This window comes from Maylandia zebra, linkage group LG1 (genome assembly GCF_041146795.1).
Source record: "Maylandia zebra isolate NMK-2024a linkage group LG1, Mzebra_GT3a, whole genome shotgun sequence".
Lineage (NCBI taxonomy): Eukaryota > Metazoa > Chordata > Actinopteri > Cichliformes > Cichlidae > Maylandia > Maylandia zebra.
Window position 1 is genome coordinate 32,959,786 of NC_135167.1, and position 17,180 is coordinate 32,976,965.

General features: G+C 42.6%; 1 protein-coding gene and 1 non-coding gene across 2 annotated transcripts in view; both read left to right on the forward strand.

Annotated features, from left to right (window-relative positions):
• Positions 1–17,180, forward strand: part of LOC143419047 (uncharacterized) — a 34,048-nt gene that overhangs the window by 15,022 nt on the left and 1,846 nt on the right. The window lies entirely within an intron of this gene.
• On the forward strand, positions 14,388–14,459 carry trnap-ugg (transfer RNA proline (anticodon UGG)). Its single transcript has one exon. It is a non-coding gene; the product is annotated as a tRNA-Pro (tRNA).

Consider the following 17,180-nt stretch of genomic DNA (forward strand, 5'->3'; position numbering starts at 1 on the left):
AAGTGCCTGACTTGCAAGTATCTGAAAAAGTGTGATGGTGGAAGAATATATTTATTAGCAAGTTGTTCAAATGATGCTAGTTTGTTGGCTATGAATAGGTCCTTAAAGCAAGTTATTCCACTTCTGTGCCACTCCGCAAACCCACCGTCCTGGGTAGAAGGTTTAAAGAAATGGTTAGATGCAATGGGGCTGAGGAGGGAGAAGTCACAAAGTTTAAAATATTTCCTAAACTGGCCCCATATTTTTAATGAGTGCACCACTACAGGGTTGGGAATGAAGTTGAATGAAGAGGATGGGAGTGGAGAACAAAGTGCAGCTAGTAAGGATATACTGTTGTCACTATGCAATTCCACAGTGACCCAGTCAGGACAACCACTCCGATTATGGTAAAAATACCAAAACACCAAACATCGTATGTTAGCAGCCCAATAATAAAAACGAAAGTTGGGAAGTGCAAACCCACCCTCAATTTTAGATTTTTGAAGATGCATCTTATTGAGCCTTGGGCGTTTACCCTGCCATAGATAAGATGAGATGACAGAGTCCAGCTTATTGAAAAAAGTGTTGGGAATGAAAATGGGTATGGCCTGGAAAAGGTATAGAAATTTGGGTAGAATGGTCATTTTAATTGAATTGATACGTCCTACCAGAGACATAGAGAGTGGTGTCCAGCAGAGATGGGCAGTAACGCGTTACTTGTAACGCGTTACTGTAATCTGATTACTTTTTTCGAGTAACGAGTAAAGTAAGGGATTACTATTGCAAAATCGGTAATTAGATTACCGTTACTTTCCCGAAGGAACGCTGCGTTACTGCGTTACTAAAACCGTGATTTTTTGCGAGAATGTCTCACGACAGTGACGTAAGCGAGTGCGCCGTTAGTGACAACAGCTGTGTGCAGATCAACAATGGATCACATATCGAGTGCGGGAGAGAGTATGAGCATGCAGCGTTTAAAGCGTGGAAGTACTGACCTTACTTTGAGTTTGATTCCATAAAAAGTGACAAAAACATTAGCGTCCATCGTGCGTGGGAAGAAAACTTCTTTTTACAGCGAAAAAAACCCCTAAACTTCCAAGGAAGCACCAAGAGCGCAACGACGTAATGGGAAACTCACAGAGACACTGCCGTATCCTTCCACTGACCGCTACACACCTGCACCAGGGTAAACCTCCGCCTACTGCAGTCCTGCTTTACAGGTGAAAATAGAGCAACAGGACCGCTGAGTCTTTGACTTTATTTATGTTCTGCTGTGTTTTACTTGCATCTATTTGAAAGAGTGAGTGTAAACACAAAAAATTATTTTATTTTATGTGCTGGAATGTGCAGAAAATAGGTTTAAATGTTAAACTCATTTATTCAAGTCAGAGAATGTTGCATATAATTAAATTTTTGCTTGATGCATAAAGTTAAAAGATTAAAAATGATAAAACAAGTTAAAAAAGAGACTTTTCCATTTGATTACATTTTGTATGATGGATTATGTAGAAAAAGTAGAATTGGGCTAAAAGATCTATCGCTTTATCACCTCTTCAGGTTGTAAATCGTGTTTTTAAAAAGTAACTAAGTAACTAAGTAACTAAGTAATTAATTACTTTTGAAAATAAGTAATCAGTGAAGTAACGGGATTACTTTTTTGGGGAAGTAATCAGTAATTAGTTACTGATTACTTTTTTCAAGTAACTTGACCAACACTGGTGTCCAGTGGGTAAGGGACCGCTTCACTTGGTTCAGCAATGCACTCACATTTTCTGTGAAAAGGTTTTTATGTTTTTTTGTCACTGTGATTCCCAAATATGTAATTTTTGTCCTTTCAACTCTGAAGGGCAAGCAGGTGAAGTCTAACATACTGGCTTTGCTACTTAGCGGGAAGAGCTCACTTTTATTAAGGTTCAGTTTATACCCTGAAATCTGACCAAATTGACTAAGCAGATTCAATGCAGATGGTAGTGAGGCTAAGGGCTTAGAAATAAAGAGCAGGAGATCATCTGCATAGAGCGAGACCTTATGTTCTGTATTGTTTCTCCAAATGCCGTGTACCTCTTTGCAACTGCGGAACGCAATGGCAAGGGGTTCTATGGCCAGATCAAAAAGCAGGGGGCTGAGAGGACATCCCTGGCGTGTGCCTCTGTGAAGTTTGAAGGGTTTTGACAATTGGAGGTTAGTTCGTATTGTAGCAGATGGTTGAGAATAGAGTAATTTGATCCATGAAGTAAATTTCGCTCCAAAGCCAAATCTATCAAGGACTGCAAAGAGATAATCAAACTCAACTCGATCAAAGGCCTTTTCAGCGTCAAGCGAGACCACACATTCATCAGAGTCTGTAGAGCTGGAGTAGACTATGTTAAATAGCCTCCTTATGTTAAAATATGAATGACGACCTTTAATGAAGCCTGTCTGGTCTTTCGAAATAATTTTTGGAAGAACTATTTCTAGTCTACGGGCAAGTATCTTGGCTAATATTTTAGCGTCTGTGTTCAGTAGAGAAATGGGTCTATAGGAGGCACATTCCAACGGATCTTTTCCTTTCTTTTTAATAAGTGTAATACAGGCTTCATAGAATGATTGAGGAAGAGATCCTTGTTCCTTGCAGTCCGTGAGGGTTGCACTAAGCTGCGTGGACAGTAATGAAGAGAAGTGTTTGAAAAATTCTGACGGAAAGCCATCCGGACCTGGACACTTACCAGAATGCATCGAAGCTATAGCCAAGGAAACTTCTAACTGGGAGATGGGTTCATCCAGCCTTGTTTTAAGTTCTGTTGGAATTTCAGGAATGTTAAGTTTAGCTAAAAACTCGTTAATTGCATTACAGTCAGTTTGGGACTCTGAGGTGTAAAGCTGTGAGTAAAAATCCCTGAACACTTCATTGATTTTTTCATGATCTGTGACTATGTTGCCATCTTGTGCTCAAGAACTTCTACTCCTGCACCATCGAGAGCGTCCTGACGTCAAACATCTGCACCTGGTTTGGGAACAGCACCAAGCAGGACAGACGAGATCTGCAAAGGGTGGTGCGCTCGGCAGAACGCATCATTCAATCAGAGCTCCCTGACCTGCTGTCCATCTACACCAAGTGGTGCAAGTCCAAAGCTAGGAAGATTATGATGGACCTCTCCCATCCCAACAATGGACTCTTCTCACTGTTGAGGTCTGGGAAGCGCTTCCGCTCCCTTAAGGCCAAAACAGAGAGAATGAGGAGGAGCTTCTTCCCCCAGGCTATTCGGGCCCTGAACCAGGTGTAGGACTGGACTCTCCCAAACACGTCACTATAAGACTGGACTCTCACACACGTCACCACACGCACCACCACACATTTCCTATAATCCTATAATTCCTATAATTTACAATCCTTATCTTTATAATCTCTTCTGCTATTTGCACATTTTTACTGTAAATTCCTAAGTTAATTTGTAAATTTTTGTAGTAAATTGTAAATATTGTAAAACTTTTCTTCTGTCATTTAATGGTCGGGCATTGTACAGCTACAAGCATTTCACCCCCATGTCATACTGTGTATGGTTGTGTGTGTGTGACAAATAAAATTTGAATTTGAATTTGAATTTGTTGTCGAATTTTAAGAATACTTTGCCTTGCCCGAGAACCTTTTAGAAGGCTCGCCAGTAATTTATCAGGTTTGTCACATGCATATAAAATTTGGATTTGTCATGTAAGAGTAAACGTTCAGTCGAGTACGTTGTGAGTAGGTCAAGTCTTGTTTTAAGTTCTACACGCTTTTTAAATATTTCATGACTCTGTTTGAGAGCATACTGTTCATCAGTCTCCTTAATCTGTTGCATTAACTTGTTCCTTTCATGGGTGGACTGTTTTTTAATTCTTGCCGAATAAGCAATAATCTGGCCTCTGATATACGCCTTAAAGGCATCCCATACGACAAGGCTGGAAGTCTCTGGGGAAGAGTTGGTGGCAAAGTAAAAGCGTATCTCATCCTGGATAAACTTTACAAAATTTTCATCCGACAGGAGGGTCGAGTTGAAACGCCATTGTGCAGCTTTAACAGGAGGATGTGGAAGAGACAGAGACAAAGTAAGAGGGGCGTGATCTGAAATAACTATGCTATGGTAGGCACAGGAGTGGACCTGCTGCAGACAATTAGTGTCAATGATAAAGTAATCAATTCTTGAATATGTATGGTGCACATGTGAAAAATAGGAGTAATCTCTTTTATGAGGATTTAGAGTACGCCAAACATCACACATTCCATATTCTGATAGAAAGGCATGAATGACAGATGCAGATTTGCTTAAAACATTGCTCTTAGTGGATGAGCGATCCAGGGCTGGGTCTAACCAGCAGTTAAAATCACCCCCCAGAAAAAGAGAGTAGACATTTAAGTCGGGCAAAGAGGAGAATAGTTGTTTAAAGAAATTCTCGTCATCTGTATTAGGAGCATACACATTTACTAGAGCAACAAGACTGTTATACAGTTTCCCACTGACAAGATAAGATAAGATAAGATAGAACTTTATTAATCCCTCGGGTGGGTTCCTCTGGGAAATTCGACTTCCAAAAAAAGCACAGCAACGACCGAAGTTACAGTTACAGAATTGTTATATATATATACACACACACACACACACACACACACACATATATAAATACAGAGACAAATATAAATAAAATATACAAAGGGGATAAATAGAATAAATAGGAATAAAAAATAAAAATACAAGTGAATTGCACATTTCAAGTATTGAGTCTGTTGCACTGTTGACTATTTACAAAAAGTATTGCACAAGGTATTGTACAGTGAGGTGAAGAGGCACTACAGCTTAGTTGTTCCCCCCTCCTTTGTCCTCCTGTCTCCCCTCCCTCTCCCCTCCAGAGAGGAGTTAAACAGTCTGATGGCGTGTGGGACAAAGGAGTTTTTAAGTCTGTTAGTTCTTGTCTTGGGGAGAAGCAACCTGTCACTGAACAGACTCTTCTGATTGTTTATGGCCGTGTGCAGAGGATGCCCAGCATTGTTCATAATGTCCATCAGTTTCTTTAATGTCCTTTTCTCTGCCACTGTCACCAGAGTGTCCAGCTTCATGCCGACCACAGAGCTAGCCTTCCTGATCAGTTTCTCCAGCCTGGATGAGTCCCTCTTTGCTGTGCTGCTCCCCCAGCACACCACAGCATAGAAAAGTACTCCAGAAACCACCGACTGGTAAAACATCCTCAGGAGCTTCCTGCAGATGTTAAAAGACCTCAGCCTCCTGAGGAAGTACAGTCGGCTTTGGGCTTTTTTATACAGGTGCTCTGTGTTGCATGACCAGTCCAGTTTATTGTCCACCCACAGCCCGAGGTACTTGTACTTGTTGACCACCTCCACCTCCTCCCCCTCTATCTGAACCGGCAGTGGACCTTCTCTGGACCTCCCGAAGTCCACAACCAGTTCCTTAGTCTTTGAGGTGTTGAGTTGCAGGTGGTTTGTGTGACTCCATGCGACAAAGTTCCTCACCAGACTTCTGTACTCCTCTTCCTGATCATCCCAGATACACCCCATGATGGCCGTGTCATCTGCAAACTTCTGAATGTGGCATAATTCAGAGTTGTAGCAGAAGTCAGAGGTGTACAGGGTGAAGAGAAGAGGGGACAGCACAGTTCCCTGTGGTGCTCCTGTGCTGCTGACCACAGTGTCAGACGTGATGTCCTTCAGCCTGACGTACTGTGGTCTGTCGGTGAGGTAGTCGGAGATCCAAGCCACCAGGCAGGGGTCCACCTCCATCCTGTTCAGTTTTTCCTGAAGCATACAGGGCCGGATGGTATTAAAGGCACTGGAAAAGTCAAGAAACAGGATCCTGACCGTGCCTTTTCCCCCATCCAGGTGTGAGTGGGCTCTGTGTAGGAGGTACAGGATGGCATCCTCCACTCCGACACCCACCTTGTATGCAAACTGTAGTGGGTCCTGGGCATGTTGTACCTGTGGTCGGAGGAGGTTGAGGAAGAGCCGCTCTAGAGTCTTCATAAGATGTGATGTCAGTGCCACCGGTCGGAAGTCATTCAGCTCATTGGGCCGGTTCTTTTTGGGGACCGGGACGATGCAGGATGTCTTCCATAGGGCGGGCACTCTCCCCAGTCGCAGACTGAGGTTGAAGACTCGTTGTAGCGGCTCCCCAAGTTCAGCAGCACACGCCTTAAGCATCCTAGGACACACCTTGTCTGGGCCTGCTGCCTTTCTGGGGCGAAGCTTCCTCAGTTGCCTCCTGACCTGATCCACTGTGACACTGGGAGGTGTTTGGGAGGAGGGGAGGGGGGGAGATGTCTTGCTGCTGAGAGAGGGATCGGAGGAGGGGAGTGTCATGGTGTCAGGAAGGGGGGGAAGCGAGGGAGGCAGGAGAGTGGGGAGAGGACTCTGTAGTGAAGGTGAGGGTGAGGGTGGGGGGGTTGTGGGCTGGTCAAACCTGTTGAAGAAGTTGTTGAGTTCGTTTCCCTTCTCCACAGTCCCCCCCCACTGTGCTTTTCTTGGTGTTGTGGCCTGTGATGGTTTTCACACCATTCCAGACCTCCCTCATATTGTTCCTCTCCAACTTCTGCTCCACCTTCCTCCTGTAGGTGTCCTTTGCTTCCCTCAGGCAGCGTTTCACCTCCCGCTGTGCTGCTTTCATCTCCTCTTTCACTTTGCTCCTGAAAGCCTTCTTCTTCATGTTGAGGACTATGACTATGACATATCTACCATATTTGTCTGCTATGACATTGTGGGCCTCAAAGGGAATGTTCTGCCTGACCAATATAGAGACCCCACGTGCCCTAGCTTGGAAAAGTGAGTGAAAACACTGGCCCCTCCAACGGGAGAAGAGACGGACATTATCAGAGGCCCTGACGTGGGTCTCCTGCAGGAAAGCCACGTCAGTGTTACGGTGTTTAACATGTGACAAAACCCTCCGTCTCTTGACTGGATGATTTAGACCTTTAACATTCCAGCTTAGAAAGTTCAATTGCAGACTCATCTGATTTGTAGAGCAAAGAAACTATGCACACTGGCCTTAGATGATAAGAACAGAATAACTTTACAGTGGGTGGAAATTAGTTCAGAACAGGTTAAAAAAAAAGAACAGTGTATGAGGTTCAAAGCAGTGACCCTTACCCTCCCCAAACCCTCCCCACAACAGAAAATGGCTGCCAAAAAAAAGAACAAGAACAAGCAGCGAGCTCTTCAAACTTAACATATTTAGAGTGTTACTCCTCCTGTCTATGATACCAATAACCTAGGTATTGAAGCAGTCGAACCACTGCTCCGGTGGCCATAGCATAGTAAGCTGAAACCCCTTATAATACTGTTAAGTTTCGAAACTGTATCAGCCACCAAGTCCAAATGTAATTGCTGGAGTGTTTCAAAGCAGAGTCCAAGTATGTAAACAAACAACCAAACACAAAAAGATGATGTAGTTCAATAAGTACTACCGTTATAACTGAATTATTGAATAAGAACAGACAGAAGGCTACGAGTAGATAACAAAACTCCCCGTCTCCGTGCAACAGGTATTACGTCATTAGCCAACGGGTAGAAGTCAATGAGGTTGTCTCCTTATTTAACAAAGAAAACAAAATAAGATTATCGAGTTAAATTAAAGTAATAATCAGCATTTCAGTGCTATAGCACTCAGACTACATCGCTACACTCGGAGAGGAAAATCGTGGATCCCGACTGCGCCTCCATACCTATATGGAATGTTTGGTACCTGCATTTGGTGCCATTGTTTTATCAGTAATAATTCTTCACGGGGCTTCCGGAGCCTTTGGGAGCCTCTCAATGTACTGTTGAGCCTGGTCCACGGAGCTGAAAAACTTTCTGGCGCCTCTGGCCTGCGTTATGCGAAGCCGTGCTGGGAAGAGGAGAGCCGGCCTCAGGCCTCGCCCGTAGAGCTCCGACATAATGTCCTTGTACTGCGCCCGCTGATTGAGGACCTCGGGGCTGTAGTCTTCCACAATTCGGATAGGCACGCCTCGGTAGTCGAATTTCCCTCTCCTCCTAGCTTCTCGGATGATGAGGTCCTTGATCTGGTATCGGTGCAGGCGGATGATCACCGGGCGAGGTGGGCGTCCCACGGGCGGCTTCGCTGCGAGGGAGCGGTGCGCTCTATCGAGCTCCGGTGGAGACTGAAGTATTTCTTTGCCCAATAACTCACAGAGAAGGTTGGAAAAGAAGTGAGTGGGGCGCCCACTTTCAGTGTCTTCAGGCAGTCCAAGGACGCGGATGTTCTGACGCCTGCTACGGCTCTCCAGGTCAGTGACTTTGTTCTTTAGCTGGTTGTTGTCTTCGCGAAGAGCGGCACACGTGTTTTCAAGGTCAGCGACACGTTGGCTCAGGTCTTCAGTTGCAAGCTCCAAGGATGAAACTCTCTCGGCCTGTTCCTCTTGGGCTTGTCGTACCTGGTCCAGTTTTGAATCGAGGGCGTTAAATGAGGTCTTAAATTCAGATGCCAACTCTCGGTGCTGCTGGAGCAGCGTGGTGATAGCCTCCAGTGTTAAGCTAGCGTCCTCCTTTTTGTTCGCTTTTGCACTCTTAGCAGCCATTGGAAAGGGTCAAAAGTGTTCAAAACACTAGAAAAGTAGTTACGAGTGTAAGCGACTTAAAGGTGGCAGTTGAAGGGGTGAAACTGGTCAAAGCGGAGTTAAGTTCACCACAGCAGCTCGTTCCTGCGTCTATTCGGGTCGCATGCTGACCGGAAGTCCTAAATATCCCACTTTAAGCTTTACTTAAAGCTTACCTGTCAGCCACGTTGAAATGGTCACGCCTGAGGCCCGCTCTTTACTCAAACAGCACGGTAAAGAAGTGGTCCTTGACCACTTGGTTTTTAATGGGTTCCCGAAGTCCCGCGGGTGCCACTCGGGCTAACTGGACGCCGCCAGGCCTGACCACGCATCTGTGATCAGGAGTCGATGCCACACGCTGAGCAACCGCGCTCCTAGGGATTACCGTCCCCGTCCTAAATAATTTAAATAAATTTAAAAGCACCACTGTCGATTCCACAGTTAAATTATCTGGTGCCCGAGTCCAACCCTGCTAATCAATGTGGGAATAAAATCCCCTATCCAAATGTCCTAATCTAATCTCGTTTCTTGGCTGACGTAACACATTCACACACATAACACACCAACTTCAAACAGACGTCACATCAACTTTGAAATTCACCCCAGCATTAATCACAATAAGCTTTCATCAAATATTCCCCAGACTCTACTTTTATTTATCACAAATTATTACAATAGGGTTTTACCATGGGTGTTTGTGTAACTATTGTCACTGAATAAAAGCCTGCTTGGGGACGCTGGATTTTTGGAGTTGTCTGGGATCATGTGAGGAGCTTGTAGCTCCAAGATCCTGATCCGACACTTCCCTTGCAAGTTTAAAACCGATCGAGCTCTGATCGTCTTGATTCGTTCATGGTGATAAATCTCTGAACTAGTGGAGCCTGCGAGTGCAGACCTAACAGTAGCGATAGTGTCTGTCTCCTGAATCCAAACTGGAAGCTGATTCCACAGAAGAGGGGCCTGAAAACTGGATTCTACCTGGTGCGCTGTGCTGATCATGCGTGTTCATATACGTGGCAACAGCAGACGTGCGTAGATCAACAATGGGTAATATGGAGTGCAGGAGAGAGTACGACCATGCAGCGTTAAAAGCGTGGAAGTACTTATATTACTTCAAGTGTTATTCTGTAAAAAGTGGCAAAAACATTAGCGTCCGTTGTACACTCTGCGAAAAATTACACTTCAAATCTGAACAAGCACCTAGCACGCTACCATGGGAACGGAAATTCACAGAGAAACCACCAGATCCCCCACTGATATGACCACCGGCCCCACTCCTGCTAAACAGGTGAAAATAGATTTTTTCACATAGTTTTTTTTTAAAAACTGTTGTATAGAATTACATTTTTGCTTGATGCGATTTCCCTAAAATTAAGAGATTAAAAATAATAAAACAATTTTTAAAAAGAGACTTTTCCATTTGACTGAATTTTTATATGATGGATTATGCATAAAAATAGAACTGGGCTGAAAGGTCTATTGCTTTATTAAGTATTCAGGTGTGTACCAAAAAGTAACTAAGTAATAAGTAAATAATTACTTTTGAAATTAAGTAATCAGTAATGTAACGGTATAACATTTTTTGAGAAGTAATCAGTAATAAGTAACTAATTACTTTTTTCCAAGTAACTTGAACAACACTGATCCACACACAAACACTAGAGAACAATCAGCCACCGCTTCTATTCTTACAAACGTCACAATTTGCAATAATAACAGTTTGAATGTTTTTATTCACATGAAAGTGTTTCTACATATGAATCATTAACAACTGTCAGATTTAATGTGATTTCTAAACAGAGAAAATCTCAGCTTTGTGTTTTGTGTTCGCATTAGACCTGATATAACAAAGAAAAGAAAGAAAGAAAGAAAAGATTTTTTTCTCATCAAAGTTTATAAATCAAGTGTACAGTTAGCTTTGATTTAGAAGCAGTGCAGTATGAAAGAGATGTTTCACAGAACATTTACCAGAGACAGACGCTGACTAATATGCTACAGTTCATCTTTATTCTTTTCTAGTTGTGTTAGTGTTGCCATAACTCTGCGTAGGTTCTCTTCATTGTGATTGATTTCTGCAGCTGTTGTCTCAAAGTACTTATTCATGTACTCCTTGCCGGCTCCCACGAAAGTCTGTAGGTCATCCATTAAATCCAGCACTGGTGTAAGCAGTGATGTAAAACGTTTCACTGACTTCAAAAGTTCGTACAAAGGATCCATGAGACGTTTAACATCATCAAGGACAGCAGGAACATAGGCTTTGTCTAAATTATTTTCAGCCTGGAGGACAAAAATAAACCAAATTAATGTAACAAAATATACAAAAGTATGTAGTGTAAAGAGTGCAAACAGACTTTTGTATGATGGGAAATTGTTTTTTTGTTTTAGTTGTCATAGCAAAGCATGTTTTTCTGTTTGGAGTCTGTCAACATCCATGTCATTGACAGACTCACCTTCCTTCTTGCTGTTTCCTTTTGTAATTTTTCAACGTTTCCTTTCAGCTCCTCCTGCAAAACCAGAAAGAACGTCAACAAACATGCGTGCGAAACATGTAACTGGGACAAAATGAGCATTTTAAAAGTAAGGAGAAAAGCTTAACCAGTGATCGGACGGTCATGATTTAATGGTAAAGGTGGTTAATTAAAAGTTACATTCTTTATTAAAACAACAACAACAAAAAGAAAGTTAACAGTCAGTTTACCAGTTCGCCCTTGTTTATCAGTGAACTTGAAAGATGGAGCAGACACAGCAAAATCCTAACTAAGCCTTCGGTAGTTGTGACACCACTCATGGTCAACTGTGCCGCTGCCATCAAAGTTTCTGAAACACATGAGAAAGTATCAATAAGGATTTAAGGAAATAAAGATTTGTAAAGAAATGTACAAAGAGAACTTTCTAAGTTTAAGAGATGTTGCATGAAAATCTGCCTGCAATATGTTTTGAGTCAAAGCACCTCTTTCATTTGAATTCCAAAAAGTCACGTTCTGCTTACATGAAAATATCAGCTTCTTTTACATGAACTACTGTGACCTTGAAAGACCTTCCACAGTGAAAAAAACGAAACAGAGACTATATTCAGAATATGCATGTGCGTGCATGGATTTATACTAGCTGTCTGTGTATCCTAAATGCACAGACACTGTGGGTACATCAGGGAGTGCATCTGAGATCAGATATAAGATAAGATAAGATAAGAATAACTCGTTATTGTCATTGCACATTCATATTTGGTACAATAGTACAATGGAATTGGAAACTGTCCCACATCGGCACTAAACACAACTAAACACAACACAACATGTAGTGGATTTTTAAAAAGTGAAAATAAAAAAAGGATGAATTAATAAATGACACAATGAATGTTTATTGCGCATAAAACTAAAACTAAAACCTCTGGAAAAGGCTGCTGCTGCTGCCATCGCTTGTAAAAGTGGACCAAGTGCTCAGCTTGAGAAAAAGTTGAGAAAACAGAGAAATTTGGAACAATAGATTTTTAAAAATGCTGCAAATGCTTTATATACAAAGTGACTCAACCCACAGGGAACACAGTCAGATGTGAGTCGCCCTTTCACTTTTGTTTTCAACAAAGTGTTTCTGTCCAGGGTGTACCCCGCCTCTCACCCTATGATAGCTGGGATAGGCTCCAGCGCCCCCGCGACTCTGAACAGGATAAGCTGAAGCGAATGGATGGATGGATGGTGTCATGGCTACTGAACGGACCCACGCGCAGACAGTTCTTTCAACGAAACAAAAAGGGGATTTATTTACAATAGGGATCACCTTAGTGCAAAATATATGTACAGTGAGTTGGGAGGGGGTCCAGGGCTCCAGGGAGAGAGGGGGGGGGGGGGGAATCCACACACACGCTTCCTCTTCCACTCAGTCACCGCCACCGCTCCTCCGCACACACGCACTCCTCTTCAGCCGCACTCGCTCCAACACTCCACACACTGCCCCACTTGGACAGGTCCGGTGATTCGGTCCAGAATCTACAGAAGACAGAAGGTCAAGGTTAGTTCCACAACATAAAACACGTGTAAGCGATCCTTCTTTGAATATGCCGCGAGCACGAACTCAGGTGGTTCGACGTTCCAGCGGTGAGCTGCTCTGTGCCACTGCCTTAAATAGCAGCTGGGGAAATCAGCCGGATCAGCCGCAGGTGGACACCATCCACAGGGGTGCGTGGGCCAAGAGTGAGAGCCCGTAATGAGCTCCACCCAGGCAGAGAGGAGGAGGAGAGACAAAAAAAACCAAAACTAACAACAACAAAACCTGTAGCGAGCGTGGGCCAACCAGAGAGACACGGGGACCGTGACAGATGGTTTCTGTTTGTCTAGTCTGCTTTATAGGAATAGAAGCCCATCAGCTATTGTTATGACATACCATGACAAAACACGCTTTTCTTTCAGTTTGACACTTCATAAAACGTGTCATAAGTGGATTGTGAATTATGTTATATATTTTTATTAGTGTTTAAGAAGTGTCCTGATTTCGTATTTGAGGTAAGAGACAAACGACTGGAGGTCCATTGTGCGTCAAAACAATGATTTTATTAAAGCACACACGTGTGTGGGAAAGATGAGCTCTGCAAAACATCAGCCTCGATCTCCCCAGAACAGTAAACGAGCAGTCATATATATAACATAGTCGATGACAAGCATCATGCGTCAAAGCAGATAAGAAACATGCATCAGTTCCAGTAATTCCGACCTTGGACATATTCTAAAAAAGAACAGTTCCTTCCTCTGTTCCTCCGCCACCGCCAGATGCTTCCTGTTATTTCACTTACTGCACTTCACTTATTTGTGGAACTAAACTGTCACGTATGCAGGTAAAACAACTTTGCAGTTTCGAGCAAAACAAGTCTATATACTGTGTATGTGTGTTCAGGCAGACTATGTGTCTTGACCTCAGTGCATGACCTCACTCGACAAACAAAGACATCTTAGAAGTATACTTCCTGACTCCGTTCGAGTCATCTGTTACTAGGCAAACTCCAATGCAGCAGGCTGCTGAACACACACAGGCCTCTATTCTGTTTACAGGTTATATGTAGTGTATTGTATTGTAAGCATGTATGCAATTCTTTCATGGCTCCAGGTCACCTTAACTTCCTATTGATCGGCCAGACGTCGCGCTGACCGAAGCTTCAGACCATTAATTAACTTGACCGAGCTTCAACTCTTTAATTAGCACAAAATGCAATATGGATAACATGGTTACAGTTGCACCTGCAATGAAAGATTATTATGTAATTATGCTCACACCTGAAATACAAACTTTAATGTAACATCAACAGTTTCAATAAATGCTCTAATGAAATGATAATGATAAATGATACGTAATGCAACAGTAATGATAATGTTATGAATAGTAACAGTAAAATAATATTCTAATCTCTACACTCCTCCTCTTTGGCAGAAGAGGTTTGTTTTCTTTTGGTACAGTATGACTCTCAACTTGCTATACTAGTTACATACTTGTAATTCTTTCAGTTTAAGGGAAGAAAGAAAATAATATATACTAGGCTTTTATAAAGCATGTCTGCTATATTCAAATGATAGAAGATTCTTTTAAAAAGTACACACAGAGCAGTTAGTATGATATGATTTATTTTAACTTTATTTATTTAGGGCCAGCCCTCATTGTTGTTGTTGAGAATTCAAGTTAAATAGAATGTGTCCTTATAGTATGTCCAATAAATCTCTACTGAATTAATCCTAGAATAAAATCTAGAATCAAGCACACAAACAGATGATTCTCTGAGCGTTCAAGACAATCTTTCACACATTCTTCTTCATCTAGTTGCTCTGATGTGTGACTTTGTGAAAAAAGACTTGCTGGACTGTTTGTGTGGCTCGTTGGTCTAGGGGTATGATTCTCACTTTGGGTGTGAGAGGTCCCGGGTTCAAATCCTGGACGAGCCCACGTGTTGTCTATAGAGCCTCTCAGCTGCCACATGCTGTTTAGGCTCCATTTGAAAGAATCTCTGCAGCTGCACACATGTTCCCATAGTCCCTCATACAGGGACAGCTAACAGATCTGATATGAAGGATGTTGTTGGCCTTGTTCTTATTGTTTACCATTTAAATTCTCCAAAAAGTTTTTCTAAGGTAATTATTTGTTATTCAAGATAACACAGAGTTTTATTTTAGATTAAATAAGAGAATTCAATTCAAACGTGTACACAGAACTACTACAATACACAGTTATGTATCATATATTATAAATGTGTAACTCTCTCACACGACTTTAACAATATGCATGTGGAAGAACGCACATCAGTTTTACTGATACACAAAAGGGCCAAAAATAAACATCAGTAAACATTAGTATTTCAGTACCACGAAGGAATCTCTTTCAGTGCATTATGCACACATGTAACTTATGTACCAAGTGAAATAAAATATTACAGATGAAAATTATGTGATGATTTTAACTGCAAAATTCAGATTTTAGGGTCAAAATGTGACTTAATTTGTGGTGTAAGGTTTCTGGTTATGAAGCTTGACGCTGTCATGCTCATCTGTATGACTATATGCTCATGCCACTGTGTTGATTGCAGGTGGGTGCACGCTCCATGTTGCAGGGTTTTTCTTCAGGTACTCTTTTTTTGTCCGCCATGATCTAAACACATGCACCTCATTGGAAGCTCTAAATAACCCACCTAAATTGGTTCTTAATTTAAAATTAAAAGTGATCATCTGAAAATTAGACGAAAGCTTATTTGTGACAATCTAAGAAACATGTAATTGAAGCTGCTCCTCTTTGCTGTGGGCAGGTTTGAGAGCAGCCACCTGGGCTTCGCTGGAGGGCAGCAGGAGCAGCCTCAGCACCTCACTCCTCCTCCGCCTGCAAGCACACCTCTGCTGTGACCTGGAAAATGCCTAAGGAAGCTTTTCCCTTTTCACTTTGGGTGTAAGCGGTCCTGGGTTCAAATCCCTGATGAGCCTGTTTGGTTTTTGGGGCTTTGCTGTTGAACTGTTCATGCAAGTCCTGGGAAACTGTAATTTGCTATTTTCAGATGTCATAAAAACTCCCTCAAAAGCCTTCAGCTGATCCAAAATGCTGGAGCGAGAGTACTGGCAGGGCCTAGAAAGAGAGAGCATAACGTTCAAGACTGAAGATTTTTTATTTGTCACATGCATAGTCATTAAATTACAAAACAAACAGTGAAATGTCTCCTGAACTGCTCCTTTGACTGTACAAAAAAAGACATTATATACAATAAGTAAATAGATTTTAAAAGTCTGGAAATTTTAAATCAAAAATCTGAAAATGTACTTTGTGCAAATGGAGTGTTAAAGTGTCTTGTGCCATATTAGCACAGCAACGTATTGACAGAGCTGTGCAAGTAAACAAGTGACCAGAGTAATATAAACAGAGTAATTCAACTGAGTGACCAGAGAAGTGTAAACAGTAATGCGACCAGGGTAGTGTGAACAGATTGATATAAGGTCCTGTTTCAGTCACTTATTGATGCTATGAGGGGAGTGGGGGCGTGTTCTGGTTTAGGACTCGTACGGCCTGAGGAGAGAAGCTCCTCCTCGAGTGTCTGTTTTGGCCCCGATGGTGTGGAACCTTCTGCCTGATTGCAGAAGTCAAAACATTTTGTTACTGGGATGGGACCAGTCCTTTAATATCTGAGATGCTCTGGACCAACATCTCCTGGTGTAAATGTCCTGTAGGGAAGTTATATTTGTGGATCATACTGTATTTGCATTTGTAACGCAGCAGCGTTCTGACGCACGGATCACTCTGCTTCTCAATCCTGGACACAGTTATTCCCACACCAGGAAGTGATGTTCTGTGTGAGGATGCTCTCCACAGAAAGTTCTGAGGACCACTGGAAAAACCTGCTAACTTCCTGAGTTGTCGGAGACGGTACAGGCGCTTGCCTAGCCTTTTTGGACTGGACGTGAATGTGAGCAGACCATTTCAGGAATGAGGAGATGTGAACACTGAGAAAGACAATGAAGCAGAAACTGCTAAGAGTGGGATTCAAACCCACACCTCCAGGGGAGAGTGAGCACTAAACACAGCACCTTAGACCACTCAGCCATCCTGAAACAGATCGAGCTGAACTGATTTTCTGATAAATCCAGAATCCAGTTTAAAATCCTTCCCTTCACATAAAAAGTCTTGAATGAACCTTTGGTCTAACTGCTCTTCACACCTGACTGGTAACAAGATGGCGCTGCTGTGTGTGGTTGCTCGTCTGTCACTCAGAAGTTTGTTTCTGTTTCTATTATTTCTGACCTGTGTCATTCACCAAACAAAGTCTCTGCTGAGGTATAATCGCCAGACATGATGATCACCTTTTATTGAAAAGGTCGGCACCACCAGGCCTCTTATCACAGCTCCTGACTCTGACCCCTCTGTCTCTGTGTTACTGTCTTGATTAAGGAATACACCTGTTTATTCGGGGATGTGCCAACTTGCACTACGGTGCTAGAGCATGATATTGATGTCCAGGGAGCTAAACCTATTAAGCAGCATCCTTATCGAGCCAGCCCCCATAAGCGCTTGCTCATGAAACAGGAGGCTGACTATCTGCTGCAACATGGCTTAGCGAAGCCCAGTCAAAGCCCCTGGAGCTCGCCTTGTATAGTGGAATCTAAGCCAGATGGCTCACCCCGTTTTATTAC